At 39.2% G+C, this 17,848-nt stretch overlaps 1 protein-coding gene across 8 annotated transcripts in view; it reads left to right on the top strand.

Annotated features, from left to right (window-relative positions):
* The window catches only part of TAB3 (TGF-beta activated kinase 1 (MAP3K7) binding protein 3), a 79,432-nt gene that overhangs the window by 17,492 nt on the left and 44,092 nt on the right, over positions 1-17,848 (top strand). For 4 of the 8 annotated variants that reach the window (XR_011385692.1, XR_001795464.3, XM_017349841.3 and 1 more), the window contains exons 2-4: positions 6,313-6,388; positions 8,471-8,555; positions 8,797-8,917. The exons of 1 other annotated variant lie outside the window; for it this stretch is intronic. The gene's annotated coding sequence lies outside the window, so the exon portion shown is untranslated. The remainder of the gene's footprint in view (positions 1-6,312; positions 6,389-8,470; positions 8,556-8,796; positions 8,918-17,848) is intronic. 3 more of the 8 variants (XM_017349837.3, XM_017349839.3, XM_017349838.3) reach the window with 3 other exon arrangements.

The following is a 17,848-nucleotide window of genomic DNA, read 5'->3' as shown; positions in this document are numbered from 1 at the left end:
GCCTTTCACGCTGTCAAATATAGTTTAACCCTTTTACATTATTTGAGAAAGTTATTTCTTAGGTTTTGTCCCACTGTGTTACTTGGCTTTAGTAAGAATTGATTCAAATCATCTAATGTCCTATAACCAAGAAAGGGAGGCCACTTGTGTTTCTTTATGGGCAGAATTTTCTTAAAACTGGCAAAAACTTCATCCTCTTATGTAAGCTTTGTTTTATATACTTGTGCTCACTTGTATAATTATGTACATTTTTACATGTTCTCTGTGTGTACGCATGTATAAATGAGTAAATTATTTTGTGAGTACTCAAACATTTTAAGTCTCTTCAACCTTGGGCAATTTCTAGACATTGGCAATAGACTGCTTTATTGTGTTTAAGTTTCAGCAAAAACAGTGTCTGGAATGATTCTCAGAATATGAAATCCCTATTAAGTGCTATTGAAATTGGGATGTATAATATCAGCTAAATTTTCCCTCCCCGTGGAAAAGAGTATTTTCTAGATTTTTTTTGTTTTTGTTGTTGTTGTTTTTGTTGTTTGTTTAACCACCATGACTTCTGTTTTGGTACACCTATCTGCTGCTCTTGTGAAATAGAAAAAATACTTCTGCTGACATTCTTAGGTTTCCTGCCATCTGAGAGCTCTCACTCAGGCTAATGAGTGAATATGGTGCATTACCCATTGCAGACTTTTTCTTTCCTTGTAAATTAATTCCTACAGCAGCCTTGTGAGGCAAGTATGTGGTCGTTAGGTGTGGCATTAAGTGAAGCATTAGGAAACAGGGACTAAGAAAGGTTAAGTAACTTGCCTGTGGTACCACACCTGGTGGATGGTGTGTGTTTTTTGTCTACTACTATTACAACATTTTATTTCATGACTGCCAGTTAGCTCTTGCTTGTGGACAGTCCACGGACTTCCCAGTTTTATCATGTTCTCCTTTCTTCTTTGTGTAAACCATAAACTGCTCCATAACTTATGTCCTGAAGTTTAAGATAATTGGGAGATGACTCTTTCATATCCCATCATCCCTGTTCCCGGAACATGGTCCCACTGCTCTGGAGTTTGCTAGCTCTCTGCCCTGTTGGAAAGCTTGTTCTGTCACTAGTCATTTCTCGTCTCTACATGTATAGTCCTTTTCCTTCTCTTTAGACATACCTCCATTTTCCTGGTTCTAAAAAAGATGCTGCTTTTTCCCCAGTGTGTTTGCTTTCTCATCACGCTTTTGGTGAAATCCTAACTCCCCTACTTAACTCCCTTACTGGATATTTTCTGTAAGGCTCTTGTCTTGCCTGTCCAATCACCCTTGATGGAATCTAGCCAAAATCTCATTTGCTGTATCCTGAATTTCAAAGAGGGCAAAAAAATTTATCTTTCTTGGACCCCTTTTCTACAATGGAGTTGTGCTCCTATGCTTCTGACATCTCATTTTTAATGTCCTGCTTACTCCCGTACAATGATAGTGTTGAACGGCTATCTGTGTTAGGCCTGTGAATGTCAAATGTCCAGGTTTATTTGGAGTATATTCAATCATGTGGTGTTCAGTTACTGCATATTTTACGATTCAAGAATGCCTCCTCTTCAAATTTAATATTACTCCATTTAGTCTTCAGAACAGTTTTTTTCATCCCTAAGAATTCTCTTTCTAGAACTTCATTCATTAGGTTTCTCCCCTATTCCATTCACAAATCTGTCATGCCTTAAAGCATGGATAGAATTGTGACATAAAGCAAAATCTTTTGAATTTCCTCATTTAGGATATTTTTATTTCTCCCCTTTTCTTGTCTTCAATCCTGCATCTTTTTTGTTGTCTACTTTGATTATTTTTCTTCAACAAACTTGTTTTACCTAGCCTTCTTTTCCCTTCTTTGAACTTCTTTGTTATTAGGATACAGAGTGTGATCTTTTTTACCAGCTCCACAGGAGATATCAGGACAAGGCATGGGCTTCTACTTTTTTGTGCTTTATTACTTATTACAGTTTTTAATAAATATTTAAATATAATGGTTTTGATTTTTTTAAGGATTTTATCTCTGAACTGTCTTAAGAATCTTCTTGATAGTTTTAATCTCTAGCTACTTTTTTCTGTGCAGTCTGGTGTAGTCTGTACCAAATAATTAAAATCGTCCTTTCAGATATTGCTTTGGATATATCACAGTTTTTCTCCTTAAAGGACTAGTGACTTCTGCTTGGTTATTTTCATTTTTTAAAATTTTTGTTTTAAAGATTTATATATTTATTTGAAAGAGCTACAGAGAGAGAGAAAGGGAGAGAGAGAATCTAACATTCACTGGTTCATTCCCCAAATGGCTGCATCAGCTGGAGCTGGGTTAGGCCTGAGCCAGGACCAGGAGCTTCCTCTGGGTCTCCCACCTGGGTGCTGAAGCCCATGCACCTGGGCCATCCTTTGCTGCCTTCCCAGGCACATCAGCAGGGAGCTGGATCAGAACTGGTGCAGCTGGGACTTTAACCAGCACCCACATGGGATGCCAGTGCTGTAGGTGGTGGCCTCACCCACTGTGCCACAGTGCTGGCACTGATTATTTTTGTTTTTAATTCTATTTGTAATCACATCTAGATGCACACGAATATAAAATTGAGTGAACTTTTGATGATGCAGTTACCAACATTTTACCATACTTTTTTCATCTTGTCTTTTCCCTTGTTTTTTGGTCAAGAATTTAAAGCATGTCCAGTATGTAATTTCACCACTAAATAATTTAATGTTTCTAAAACAACACACTTTCTTACATAACTGCAATGTTACTGACATATATAACACAGCAAATAATAATTCCTCATAGCATAAACAACACTTCTTAGTCCATAGTGTGTTTCCCCAGTTGTCTAAAAAAATTCTTTTTTAAAATAGTTGATTTGTTTGAAGAGGATCTACTTACTATATTTGATTATGCTCCTTAAATATTTCATATTTCTCTTGTAATCTGCAACAACCTTCTCCCCCCACCCTCTCCCCTCAGTGGTCAGAGTGTCCCATTCTAGTAGGGTATTGCATAAGTTGTTTTTAATATTTATCCTGTGTATTTCATCTGTGCCAGTTTTAGATCTATATGCCAGAATAGGTTCAGCTTATGCTTCTTTTGGAGGGATGGGCAAGAGTACTTGCTGCTGCTTCATATTCCATCATGTCTGAAGGGAGAGTGTGTGGTCATTTCACTTTTGCTGTGAGTCTTCAAGAAGTTCAGATGGATAGCTGGATTTCTATGTGAAGCCCAACTTTTCATTAACTGCTTTTACCCTCTGTTGATTACTAGCACTAGAATTAGCTATTCAGTTAAAGTTTACCAAATTATGATTGTCCTAATTTGGTCACTTCTGCCATTATTATCCGATTTTTTTCTATATGGAAGAACTTTTTCCTCATTTACTTGGGCTGTGTGGTTAACCTGAAATATCTAGTCAGTTGTTAAGTTGTTTAAATCCTCAACTGGAAAACAAAAGACTGATTTCTTCTTCTTTTTTAAACATTTATTTATTTGAGAGGTAGAGTTACAGGCAGAGGGAGAGGGGAGAGGGAGGGAAAGGTCTTCCATCCATTGGTTCACTCCCCAGATGGGCATAATGGCCGCAGCTGGGCCGATCCAAAGCCAGAAGCTTCTTCCGGATCTCCCACACTGGTGCAGGGGCCCAAGCACTCTGGCCATCCTCCACTGCCCTCCCAGGGTATTAGCAAGGAGCTGGATTGGAAGTGGAGCAGCTGGGACTCAAACCGGTGCCCATATGAGATGCCAGCGCCACAGGCAGAGGCTTAATCTACTGCACCACAGCGCTGGCCCCTGGTTTCTTTAACTCTTTTTAAAAAGTTTTCTTGGCCAGCATCATGGTGTAGCAACTATGACACCAACATTCCATGTGGGTGCTGGTTTGAGTTCCAGATGCTCCACTTCTGGTCCAGCTCAATGCTAACAGCCTGGGAAAAACAACGGAAGATGGCGCAAGTACTTGGGCCCCTGCCACCTGCCTGGGGAACCTGGATGAAGCTCCTGGCTCCTGGCTTTGGCCTTGCCCAGCCCTGGCCCTTGGGGCCAGCGGGGGAGTGAACCAATGGATGGAAGGTCTTGCTCTCTATTTTGGTCTCTCCCTCTCTCTCTGTGACTCTGACTTTCAAATAAATAAATAACTCTTCAAAAAAAAAAAACAATTTTGCTAAGGCTTAGGCTAAAGAAATTTTATTGCTTGAGAAAGTTAAAGTTATTCCTGAATGGTGGGTTGGGCTTGAGGAGGGTCTCCCAGTCCTGAGTGAGCAGTTCTAATTCTGCTGAGGGTAGGTAGGGTAGCAGGGGGGTGAAAAAAGAAGAGTGTATACCTCCTTTACTTCGGGTTGGCTTGCAAATGAGGAAGGGTGTCCTGCTCACTTGGGGTGTGGGAATTTAAAAATTCTCCTACTTTACCAGAGAGCAAATTAGACTCACTGTGCAGTCATTTAAATTTTAAAGACCTGTGGCCCTAAAAAGGGAAGGTGCAGGTTTGCCAGGGATGTAACTAAAGCTCTGCTTGCTATCTGAAGCCAGAATCACAGGAAAGCTTGTTCGGCCCCTCTGCTGTTTGGAGCTCTGCCTTAGGTACTGAGGGTGACTGAGAGGAGAGCAGGGTGGCTCAGGCAATGAAAACTTTCTCTTACTATCTCAGTATCAGTTAATGTGACCCTCATTCACTGAGATTTCACGTAGTGAAATGGCTGCTCGCCTTTTCAAGACCTTTTATTTATATTATATATATATATATATATATATACACACACACATACACTATCATTTGCTCATGCTTCTTTAATCTTTCACAGTTTGACTCTTATTACCTCTTTGGCCTATCATTTTTTAAGATGGTATCTTTGGCCTTTTCTTCAAGCTTTTCAGTGTGAATTGTTTGTTAAACAGTTGAGGTTTCACCGATTGAAAAATTGGAAGTGAGGAGTGAATATGTGTTTGAAAATGAAACTGTATTGCTATGAACATGTTAAATATTTATACCCTTCCTCATTTGTGTACACTTTGTGCATTAAAGATCAAGGTTAAAGAAAGAAAAGATGTTTGCATGAGTTTATATGTTTAGATTTAGGCCCTAAATCAGGACCCCAAGCAACTACTACCAGCTGTTTCTCACTGGGAGGTACAAGTTCTTTGGATGATTCATTTGCTTTTGAAACCTTAGCAGTGGATGAAAGAGTAATTTAGCAATTGATTTTTGAATAAAAAGAGCTGATCCTGTCCAGGTCCCAGATCCCACCCCGCCACCGCAGTTGGTTGGAGGTGGTGAAGCTTTGGAACACAGTCTGAAGGCGCGATCAGATAGTCTTGGCTATGCAGTTCCTCCAGCTTCGTAGTTTTTACTGCAGTGTTTCTTTTTCTCAAAATCATGTTCAACAACTAAGTTGAACAGATAGCAAATCTAATATTATGAAGAAATAAGGTAGCATTTTAAAAATATCATAGCCATAATTTTTGTTTTGAAGCATTATTAGATCTGTTATATAGAAAGGCTGTGTATAGTAAGATCAGCTTTGATTTTTCGATAGTTTATGAAAATGTTCTACTCTCTTAAACATCTGTTTTGTAGTATAATAACATGTGGATATGTGCATGTTGTAAATGAAACACTGGACAAGATGCTGTGAGGCCTGTTTAATAATCCTACCTTTTTAGCAAGTTTTTAAACCTCTCTACCCTTCAGTTGTATAGAGCAAGGGCTGATATTAGGGTTGGGTTCAGAGCTTCTCACCTCAGCACTGTTGCCATCCTGGGCCTGATAATTCCTTGCCATTAGGGGCTATCTGGTGTATTGTGGCATCCTTGACCTCTGCCCGTCAGATGGTGATACTGTTCCTTCCTAGTATGACAACCAGAAATATCTCCAGACATTGTCAAATGTCCCTTGTGGGATGTCCCTTGTGAGGCAGAGTCAACCCTGGTTGAGAACCACTGGGTTGGATGTGGGATGATATGCAGAGTTCCTTCTAACTTTGTAATCCTATTGTTTTGATTTTTTTTAGAAAAACCTCTTCTTAAATGTCATCTCTTCTGTGAGCTTTCCTTCTCTTTCTCTTTCTTTTTCTAACTATCTCATTAATGGTACTTAACCTCACTCTGTTATAACTACCAGTGTATTTCACTGTAAGGGTATGGACATTCTGTATCTCTAATTTTATGAAGTGAGTAAACAATGGATTCAAGAATATTGCCAGTTTAGAAATAATCAAATAATTAAATTAACAGATTTCACTAGGACATTCCTATACTTTGTGATCTTGAATTTCTGAGTTAATGAGACTGATTACTCTTTTTTTTTTATCTTTTAGATATATTCTAAGACAGGGTCTTCCTATATGTGCGTGAGGGAGCTCCCAAACACATCTAGGCTGCATTTGAGAGAAAGTAAGTCACAAAAAATGCATAACAAATAAATAACACAGTTTCAGTTTTCATATCCAAAGGTTTCTCAGATAACCCCACTTTGTTTATTAATCAAGTAGAAAGCTTTCATCTATTAAGAAAAAAATAAGCAGGAAAGATAGCAAATGTTTTTCCTGTATTGCCAAGACTGTATCATCATATTCTTTTTTTAAAGATTATTTATTTATTTTTTAACGACTTATTTATTTATTTGAAAATCAGAGTTAGACACAGAGAGAAGAGGCAGAGAGAGAGAGAGAGAGAGATCTTCCATCTGCTGGTTCACTCCCCAGTTGACCACAACGGTCCGAGTTGCTTCGATCTAAGCCAGGAGCATCTTCCAGGTCTCCCACGCATACTAAAGTACTACAGCTGAAGCAGCTTATTTGGCTTTTGTTGTCAAGATTTATAGTTACAAAACTTAGAGGGGGAATAAAAAGGTAATAAATACTTTTCAAGTGATGAAAATGGTGGTGAGTACAATATTTTATAGGCATTTAAGAAGAGGAGAAAGTGGGGCCTGTATTGTGGTGTAGTGGGTAAAGCCACCACTTATGTTGCTAGCATCCCATATGGGTGATGGTTTGTGTCCCTGCTACTCCACTTCTGATCCCGCTCTCTGCTGATGGCCTGGGAAAGGCAGCAAAAGATGGCCCAAGTGTTTGGGCTCCTGTCACCCATGTGGGAGACCTGGATGAAGCTCCTGGCTCCTGGCTTCAGCCTGGTCCAGCACTGGCTGTTGTGGCCATCTAGGGAGTGAACCAGCAGAAGGAAGACCTCTTTCTCTGTCTCTCCCTTTCTCTCTCTGTAGCTCTGCCTTTCAATTAAGTCAGTCTTTAAAAAAAATTTTTTTAAAGGGGGAAAAATATGTACTGATTGAAGTTTATGGAAAAAGATAATATAAATATGGGTTGGATTTTGCATTGTTGTTTCAGATAGTAGAAGGAGGTGTTACACATGTAGAAACAGCATTTGGTTAGGTGCATAGTACTGTTTGCTCATATTTGAAGTTCATTTTTTTTAAAGATTTTATTTATTTGAAAGAGTTATACATAGATCTTCCATCCACTAGTTCATTCCCCAAATGGCCACAATGGCTGGGACTGGGCCAGGCCAAAGCTAGGAACCTAGAACTCCATCCAGGTCTCCTACATCGGTGACAGGGCCCCAAGCACTTGGACCATCTTCCTCTACTGTCTGAGGCACATTAGCAGGGAGCTGGATTGGAAGTAGAGCAGCTAGAACTCAAAGTGGCACTTATATGGGTTGCTGGTATCACAGGCAGCAGCTTAACCTGCTGTGCCACAACGCTGGCCCCTTGAAGTTCATTTTGTGGCTAATTTTCCAGATAAAATGAGAAATATAAAAATAAAGTATGATAAAATATATGCTATAAACAAGATACAAGATGTGTTATTTTAGTTTTACTGTGCTGGTAAAATGTTTGCACGAGAGATGAATTAGAAACTTGTGTACAGGATAACTCTGATATAAACCAATATTTGCCCTAAAATGATCACTGAATTAATAGGTTCATGGAGAATGCACATAAGTGATAGGGAGAAAGAGTGTTCATCTGTCAGAATCAGTGAATAAGGTTTTAATTCTGTATATAAACTGCTCCTCATGCAATAGAAATGGGTTATATAATAGTCAGCATTTTAAAAGAAGTTATGTACTGTTTCAGGTAAGCAATTAAAAATTACATGCATGTGTCATAAACCTGGGCTTAATCCTTTCTTCTTTAAATAGAATGAGGAGCCTAGGATGGCAAGTTACAATTAGATACACTACAAAAGCCTTAAGAAAATAAACAGCAGACCATCTTTTTTGTCCTTTTGAACTGCTGTTCTCAGTGATGTAGAATTTAATTACTGTAGAACATATTTTTGACTTAAAGGAAGACTCAGCTAATGAAAATACTTGAGAAACAGCCACCTGCCCTCAAAGTGTGGTCTAGCATCCTGTCTGGTCTTAAGTTAAGGCACTGAAGTCTCTTAGTTTTTGTCATTTTCCAAGAATTGGGAAATTAGCGAAAGGATAATCACCTTTTCATTCTCTTAGATTTCTAGACTACTGAAAAGAAGGTGCTTTCAGAGCTGGAGATGTGACTAGAACTCCTGTACCAGAGCTTGTACACCATCTCGAGGTATTTGTTTTCTAATTTTAAGTAGCCATTATTTTTTAGAATAATTTTGGTTTTACAGAAAAATTGAAACATTGATATAGTCCCCATATACCTTGTACCCAGTTTTACCTATTAACAGCTTATATTAGTATGATATATTTATTAAAACTGATGAACAAGTATTGAAACTTCAAATAAAGTGTGGACTCCAGTTAACAGATTTCCTTAGTTTTTATCTAATTTTTTTTTTTTTCTGTTTCAGGATTCCATTCAGGAAACCATTTTGCATTTGTTTGTTATGTCTCCTTAGGCTCTTCTTGGCTGTGACATTTTCTCAGATTTGCCGTGTTTTTGAGCTTGACATTTTGAGGAGTACTGACCAGGTATTTTGTTGACTATCCCTTCTTGGGTATTTATCAGATTTTTTTTTCATCCTTAGGCTGGGGTAATGGATTTTGGGGAGGAAGACCACAAAGATAAAGTGTCATTCTCAGTTTTTCATCAGATCATGTCTAGACTACATGCTGTCAATTTTGCTTAGAGTTGTTGATGTTGACTTTGGTCACCTAGCTGAGAGGGTATCAGGTTTCTCCACTGTGAAGTTAATCTCTTTTTAACATACCTTTCTGTATTGCGTTCTTTGGAAAGAAGTCACTAGATGCAGTCCATATTTAACAAGGGGGAAATTAAGCTCTGTCTCCTTGAGGGTGAATTGTCTATATAAGTTATATGGAATTCTTCTGTATAGGAGATTTGTTTTCCCCCTGCATTTATTTATATATTTATTTATATCAGTATGAGGTCATGAATATTTATTTTATATATTGGGCTATAATCCATCCAGTACTACTTAGATTATGTTGTTCCAATTTTTCCAGCTTTGGCCGTTGGGGAGCTCTTGCAATTGGCTTCTGTGTCATTTCTACATGCCTCCATTGACGGGCTGTTTTGCTTTAGTACTTTCTTACTTTCTCCATGGAGCCTGGGTTCCTTTTATTAGAGAATGCTGTTAGAGATCATGATGTGAATGCTAGGTGTGCTAATTGCTACTAGAATGTTGCTGCTTCAAGCACTTCTTAGCTGAAATTCTGTGTATGTGCTATTCCTATGTATGTATATATCTAAATATTTCTATTTATGGGGACAGCTTACAGATACTCATTGGGGTGGTGGGGATGTTAAGTTTAAATCTGAACATGATTTGTTTTGAGGGGCTATATTTAACTTGAAAATATTTTAATGATTATTTAAATATTACTTTGATCTCATATTCTTAAGAATATAACAGAATATTAGATGCAGTGATTATGTGACTGTTTCAAAATGGTGTCCACTGTAATGAAGATCCTGTAGGATGATTGTTTAGAAATTATTTGGAAGGCTCATTTAGGGAAAATAATAGCTATCACATTCCTATTTCTCCCTTGTTATTTAGTAGCACCTTTACATATATGCATGAAAAATCCTAAAATTGGAGTACTTACGTTTGTCAAAAGGATCATTCATTATGGTCTAATACCAGTTACTTCTTGTTGCTATTTAATTTGAAGGACTCACAATCTAGAACAAAAGCTCTTCAAGTTTAGAATCAAGTTCTGGGGACGAGCATTGTGGCGCAGCAGGTTAAGCTACTTCCTTCAATGCTGGCATCCTATGTGGGTGCCAGTTCAAGTCCCAGCTGCTCCACTTCTTATCCAGCTCGCTGCTAATGCGCCTGGGAAAGGCAGCAGAAGATGCTCTACATTTTGGGCCCCTGCACCCATATCATCCCCTTGGGAGACCTGGGTAAGCTACTGGATCTGACTTGGACCAGCCCCAGCCATTCTGGCCATTTGGGAAGTGAACCAGCAGATAAGAGCTCTCTTCTGTCTCTCTCTTTCTAACTCTGCCTTTCAAATAAATGAATACAATAAATCTTTTTGTTTTTTGTTTTGTTTTATTTTCAGAAAAAAGCAAGGTTTGCATTGAACTGTCTTAAGAGTTATAACATCATCAGACTCTTACCAGATAGTTAGTAGTCCAGGAGAATGATGATTTAGTGGCATAGACTTCAAGTTTGTTTATTAGCTTTGCTAATTGTTCGCTGGGTGATTGGTGGCAAATTATTTACTGTCTTTGAGTTTCCAGTTTCCTCATTTTTAAAATGTGGGTGATATTACCTCTCTTGTAGGATTATTTGGGAGACTAAATGAGCACTTAGTACATATATAGGTATGGCTAAGTAAATATGACTTAAAATAAAAACTTCCAAACCAGTAGGACAACTGATTATGTTCCAAGGCTCTATACCAATATATAGTTACATGCTTATTTTTGTTTAACCGTTAATACTGGAACAGATCAATCAGAAAAGAGAGTGATTCTTTCAGTTTTTAATCCTGAAAGTTCTCTTAAGACAAAACTAACTTTTCTTCAAACCTGGGAAATATCTCACCAATCTTAACATACCAGCAGTGTTTGTTAGCCTGTGATATTAGTGCCTCCCTAGCAGCCCTTTTGGGGTGCTGCTGGGATTTGATGAGAGGGGTCAGAATGCTAAACATGCTTTTCTTGCCTGAAATAGTCTTTTTTAAAAAAATTTATTTATTTGAAAGGCAGAGAGTTACAGAGAGGGAGGCAGAGAGAGAGAGAGAAGTCTTCTGTCTGCTGGTTTATTCCCCAAGTGGCTGCAACGGCTGCAGCTGGGCCAATCCGAAGCCAGGAGCCTCTTCTGGGTCTCCCACGTGAGTGCAGGGTCCCAAGGACTTGGGCCATCTTACACTGCTTTCCCAGGCCGTAGCACAGAGCTGGATCAGAAGTGGAGCAGCTGGGACTAGAAATGGTGCCCATATGGGATGCTGGCACCACACATGGGTGCTTTACCCACTATACCACAGTGTCAGCCACTGGGATAGTCTTTTATGACAAATGACTGTTCCTGAAGTTACTGCATCACTGGTCACACTACACTAGATTAATACTTACCATAGTACCTTTAAACCTCTGTGGAGCACACATTTCACGTGGTACAAACCCAGCATGTATGTAAATGAGTGAAGCAAGGCCAGATACCAGTGTATGGGATCCCCTAGGGAGTATAGGAACTAGGCAACTGCCTTTGTGGCCTTTCTAAAAGTGGAATGGTAGTTCAGTTTCAGCCAGTTGTTGCCTATATCTTTTGGTTTCTCAGAGAAGGAACATACCTAAATTTTTCTGTAAATTCTCCCATTTTAAAATGTAGCTCATCTTTTCTTTTTTTAATGACCCTGAGGCCAAACCAGGCAGATCTGTGGCCTGGATTTGGCCCAGAAACCATTGGTTTGCAAACTCCGATATATTTTAGGAAGTGAACAAAAACTCTGGTAGAAGTAAGATACTTTGAGCCATAATGGCTCCACCCTGTTTGCTGTGTTCACATGAGATGGTAGAAACAAAGCACTAGATGTTGACATCATTTTCTACAGTGTAGGAAATCGTGGCATCAGAGCAAGGCTCTGGGGGAACTTCCCTTCTGATTGGGAGGATGGATTATGTCGGAAGAAATCTAGGCAACTACTTTTCCAGAACAGAGCCCACTGCACTTGCTGGTGCCAGCCCTCCTGTATTAGGGAGGCAGGTGCTCCACTGATGGGAGCTTCAGTGTTGCTAAGCCTAACATCTAGGTCCTCCAGTCTCTGTCTTGCCTTCAAAATTAGGAGTCCCCACAAAGCTAACTGGCAGTAAAGACTTAATCCTGCAGAATCTCCTGAGCTGTGTGATGATTGTAGGCTTTATATGTCTAGCATTACTTCTTTCTTGATTTGGGTTGCCAGCTCTATAATCACAACTGTGGCCAACCAAGTGTGAGAGTGTTTTGAGAGTGTCCCAGTAGTTTGTTGATGTCAGCCTAGCCTGTATGGCTCAGATACTGCTTGAGTCCTCTGTCTGGTTTAAAAGTGTGAAACCATCATTCAATACTTTTGACATTTCATTAAAAATCAACAACATATTATAATGATGTTAAAACCAGTGTGTATTTTGAATAGTAGTTCTTGCATACATTGATATAGATCAGAGGTGGGGAAGCTGTTTTACTGCAAAAAGCCATTTGAATACTTATAACATCATTCCAGGGCCATACATAATTACCCAGTTAAAAATTGTCCTGGTATAGATTTATTGAATTTCAAATCTCACCCATGGTTGCCTTGGCAGGGACAGACCAAACGATTCTGCCAGCCTTATATATGGCCCTTGGGCCCAACATTTCCCACCCCTGATATAGGTAGACAGAAATACATTGTATACTTTTAGACACATCATAGCCATATCTATAATATGATATGATAAGACTATAAGGCAGTGTTTTATTTTAGTTTTTTTCTATGAGATTAAATTTTTAAAAATTTAGTATAGTGATTTATTGTGAAACTTAAGTGTTTTTAAGTGTGACTGACTGAAATATGTTTTATTGTTGCCTTATCCTTCCAGTGAGCAAAAGGGAAATTAATTTTTATTTATCAAATTATATATATATATATATATATATATATATATAAACTCCTGTCTGTTGGTTTACTCCCCAAATGCCTGCAGTGACTGGGAACACAAACCAGCTCTCCGATGTGGATGGTAGGAACCTAATTATCTGACTATCACTATTCCCTCCTGGAGTCTACAGTGGCAGAAAGCTGGAATCAGGAACTGAAGCCAGGAGTCAAACCCAAGCACTTTGTGTTGTGACATGGCATCTTAAGCATTAGGCTAAATGCCTGCTCCTAGGAGGTTGCTTTACTATTTTATATAATCATCAACAAGTTACTAAGTTTATTCGAGATTGTTATATATTACTGTGAAATACTAAATGATACTCCATGTCAGTTAGTGTTTAATACTCTCTATAGGGCAGAATGCTAGCCACTATTAAGATTGTATGCATTATTTCTTGACAATATATTTTTATCAGTTTAGATTCCTATTGTAGAAATTCTGTCTATCATTAATCATCTTTTCACATGATAGACATCTTGGTGAGTGTGTAAGTTACAGGTTTTGATTTTTTTTTTTGACAGGCAGTGTTAGATGGTGAGAGAGACAAAGAGAAAGGTCTTCCTTCCGTTGGTTCACCCCCCAAATGGCTGCTACAGCCAGCGTGCTGTGCCGATCTGAAGCCAGGAGCCAGGTGCTTCTTCCTGGTCTCCCATGCAGGTGCAGGGCCCAAGCACTTGGGCCATCCTCCACTGCCTTCCCGGGCCACAGCAGAGAGCTGGACTGGACAAGGAGCAACCGGGACAGAACTGGTGCCCCAACTGAGACTAGAACCCGGGGTGCCGGCACCGCAGGCGGAGGATTAGCCTAGTGAGCTGTGGCGCCGGCCAGGCTTTGATTTTCATATGCTTTATTTCTTCAAAGGTGACTATTTGGGGTTGGTGTTGTGACATAGCAGATTAAGCCTCCATCTGCCATGCTGGCATCCTATATGGGTGCGAGTTTGAGTCCTGGCTGCGCCACTTCCAATCCAGCTTCCTGCTACTGCCCCTGGGAAAGCAATGGAAGATGGCCAAAGTACCTGGGACTCCTGCACCCACCTGGGAGACCCAGATAAAGCTCTTGGCTTTGGCCTGGACTGTCCTTGACCATTGTGATCATATAGGGAGTGAACCAGTGGATGCAAGATCTCTCTGTATCTCTGTGTCTCTTTCTACCTCTGCCTTTCAGATAAACAAATAAATCTATTTTTTTAAAAAAAGAAAATATTTGTAACCATTAAAGATAAAGACAACTTCTTCCTCTTAACTCTGCTTCTTGTATGTCCAAAACAGCTAACTTACTTGTACAAGAATTTTTTTTCCTTCTGAGCCCATCTCCCCACATACATGTCATAACTCCTTATTTGGATGATAAACCAATGCGGGTTTGCTGTTTTTTTCTCTAGCCAATGAAAGAAAGGTGCTTGTCATTGAGAATTTCTGAGAATGTTCCCTGATACATATGTACCAGTGACAAAGAGTGAAAGAACAGACTTTGGAGAAGGCAGCTTGGGCTTGAGTCAGGATTCTGCCCTATAAGTCATTCACTCAGTTTGCTTTCTTATTTGTGAAATGGAGATCACCATAGCTACTTTTGAGGGCATTGATGTTCAGTTCATAGTCACTAATAATACTGATAAAATTAATAGTAACTGTGACCTTGGTAGCTTGAGGGTCCTATGGGCCGCCAGAGCTAGCAGAGAGTTGGCAGTTTTCAAGGGCTCAGAAATATAGGTAACCCGTGTTCTTGTCACCTGAAACCTGTCTATTCTCGTTGACTCTAGTCACCTTTTCTTCTTTCTCATAAAAAGACAATTGTATTGCCCTTGTATTTTAAAGACATAATTAAGGTTGAGAAATGAATAAAACCCGTTTTTAGAGCCACTAGGAAAGCATGTATTATTAAGCCTTTGGGTGCTTCAGAAGTTCTTTTGAAAATTTAAGTGTCCCTGAAGTGTTTGAATATGGTTAGTCCTCAGTTATTGAGGGAATCCCTTCCTGGTAAGAAAGCTGTTTGCATTTCTCTAAATATAAGCAGGTTTGATTAGTTAAAGTCATTCTTACCATTAAAATCAATTAATTCTTTTTTTTTCATTTCACGTAACAAATTATCTATTGAACACCTAGTCTGTGCTAGGCCCTGTGCTTAGATAATTGTGTACTCTCAAAGGAGACATTGAATTAAGGAATCTAAAGAGTTATAGGTCTTAGCCTGTTATTTAAAAGAAGGTTCTAAAGCCTAAGAGCTGTACTGTCCATTAAACTAGCCACTAACTACTGAGCACTGGAAATGAGGCCAATCTAAAGTGAGAAGTGTGTAAGTGTAAAAACCACACTGAATTTCAAGGACTTTGAAAAAGATCATGTAAAATATGAGAGTAATTCAGAAATCTTGTGGAAAAATTGAATTGAAAGCTAAGTAGCCCAGGGGAGCCCAAGATGGATGTATAGTAACAGGAAGATCTGAGTCACGCAGAGCAAAATGGATAGTTAAAAAGGAGAGAGGATACAAGCCAGAGATGGAGCCGTGGGAAATTCACACAGGGAAGCCCAGGAGTCCAACAGAGACTGAGCAAGTCCACACTGATGGAGCAAATAAGAAAAGGAAGAGGCAGGGGCGTGGAACAGGGAGGCTGGCGCCATCCCCCAGTGGACCAGGTTAGACAGGAAATCGGGAGTGCAGGGAGCTGCAGATAGCAGTGGGAGGGGGACCTTGGTGAACTGCGTTTAGAAGTTCCGTGGTGGAAGAAAGAAAACATAAGGGTAATAAATGGAAAGGTTGGGCATGCCCCTGTCCATCTACCTCTTCCCTCTCCCCTCAACTGGACCTGTAGCCTGCTGGGAGAAGCCATATTGTTTGTTACATTTTTGAATGTAAACAGGAGGATACCACATTTGCCTCACAAGCACATGCCCATTAATTGTGGGGGCCACCTCACAACAGCTCCACCTGGGAACGACGATCCACAACATTTCAGAATAATTTCCTCCCCACCACGAAAGCTGTACAACAGAAGTCCTGAATATTGAAAACTTGAGCTCGTTTCATGCACCAGTGTGAAGTGAGCCGGGCCACAGTAGGCAGAGCTTAGTGCACCAGAGCTTGTACTTGACCCCATCACAATTGAGAAGTGAGCTGGACTCCAGGATGTGGGGCTGCGTGCTTCCACTTGCATCTCACAGACACATAGATGCTCATAGCAGAGGGAAATCTCACCACAAGCACGATGACACAAATTAAAGAGAAAAGCAACCAACAAAATAATACAAAAATGCAGAAAAACAAAGTAAAAACCCTAAATAAAACTAAGGAAGACAATATGAGCCCCCCAAAGGAACACTACAACTCTTCAATAATAAAAGGTGAAGAAGAAGAGATCGAGAATATGCCAGAAACGGAATTCAGAGCATTAATCATCAGATTACTTAGAAGCAATCAGAAGCAAATCCACAATTAAGTGAAAAGCACTCCCAAGAAATTGAGATATTAAAGAGAAGTCAGAATGAAATACTATAAATGAAGAATTCCATAGATCAAATAAAAAGTGCAGTGGAAAGCCTTAACAACAGAATAGGTGAGATAGAAGAAAGGATATCAGAACTAGAAGACAAACTTCAGGAAATATTACAGGCAGACCAAATAAAAGAAGAAATTAGAAAATTAAAAAACACAGTTGGAGATCTACAAGATTCAATCAAATGACCCAACATATGGATCCTAGGAATTCCAGAAGGTGTGAAGAACTTATTAATGAAATAATTCCTCACTCTCGAGAAAGAGACATCCAAGTACAGGAAGTACGCAGAATTCCCAAAAGACACAACCAGAAAAGATCTTCACCACGACACATTGTAGTAAAACTCTCCACAGTAAAACATAATGAAAATATCTTAAAATATGCACTTGAGAAATGCCAAATCACATTCAGAAAAAATCCAATTAGACTCACTGCAGAATGGAGAGATGTATTCCAAGTCCTAGGAGAAAAAAAAAAAAAACAACTCTCAATCCAGAATACTGTACCCTGCAAAGCTCTCATTTATGAATGAAGGAGAAATACGGATCTTCCACAACAAATAGTAATTGAAAGAATTTGTAACTACACTCCCAGCCCTACAAAAGATGCTCAAGGATGTTCAAAACACATAAACAGACATCACTACAAAAGATGAAGAACTAAATCCACATCTTCTCAAGGTATTCAAAACAATTAAAAGGAGGGAATCCTCCCAAAATCTTCTATGAAGCCAGCATCACTGTAATCCCTAAACTCGGAAAAGATACAACAGAGAAAGAGAACTACAGACCAATTTCCCTGATGAACATAGATGCAAAAATCCTCAACAAAATTCTGGCCAATCAAATCCAAAAACACATCAGAGATCATTCAGCTGAACCAAGAGGGATCTATCCTTGGTATACAGGGATGGTTCAGCATTCATGAATCAGTCAATATGGTACATCACATTAACAAGCTGAAGAACAAAAACTATATGATTATCTCAATAGATGGAGAGAAAGCATTTGACAAAATACAACACCCTTTCATGATGAAAACTCTAAGCAAATTAGGTTTAGAAGGAACATTCCCCAACACAATCAAGGCAGTTTATGATATACCCCTGGCCAGCATTCTACTGAATGGGGAAAATTTGGAAGCCTTCCACTGAGACCTGGAACTAGATAAGGATGCCCACTCTCACCATTGCTATTCAGTATAGTCCTGGAAGCTTTAGTCAGAGCCATCAGACAAGAAAAAGAAATCAAAAGGATTCAATTTGGGAAAGAGAAAGTCGAAATAACACTATTTGCAGATGACATGATTC

Source organism: Oryctolagus cuniculus, chromosome X (genome assembly GCF_964237555.1).
Source record: "Oryctolagus cuniculus chromosome X, mOryCun1.1, whole genome shotgun sequence".
Classification (NCBI taxonomy): Eukaryota; Metazoa; Chordata; class Mammalia; order Lagomorpha; family Leporidae; genus Oryctolagus; species Oryctolagus cuniculus.
The sequence above is the reverse complement of the archived record's forward strand: the minus strand, read 5'-3'. Positions and strand labels throughout refer to the sequence as shown.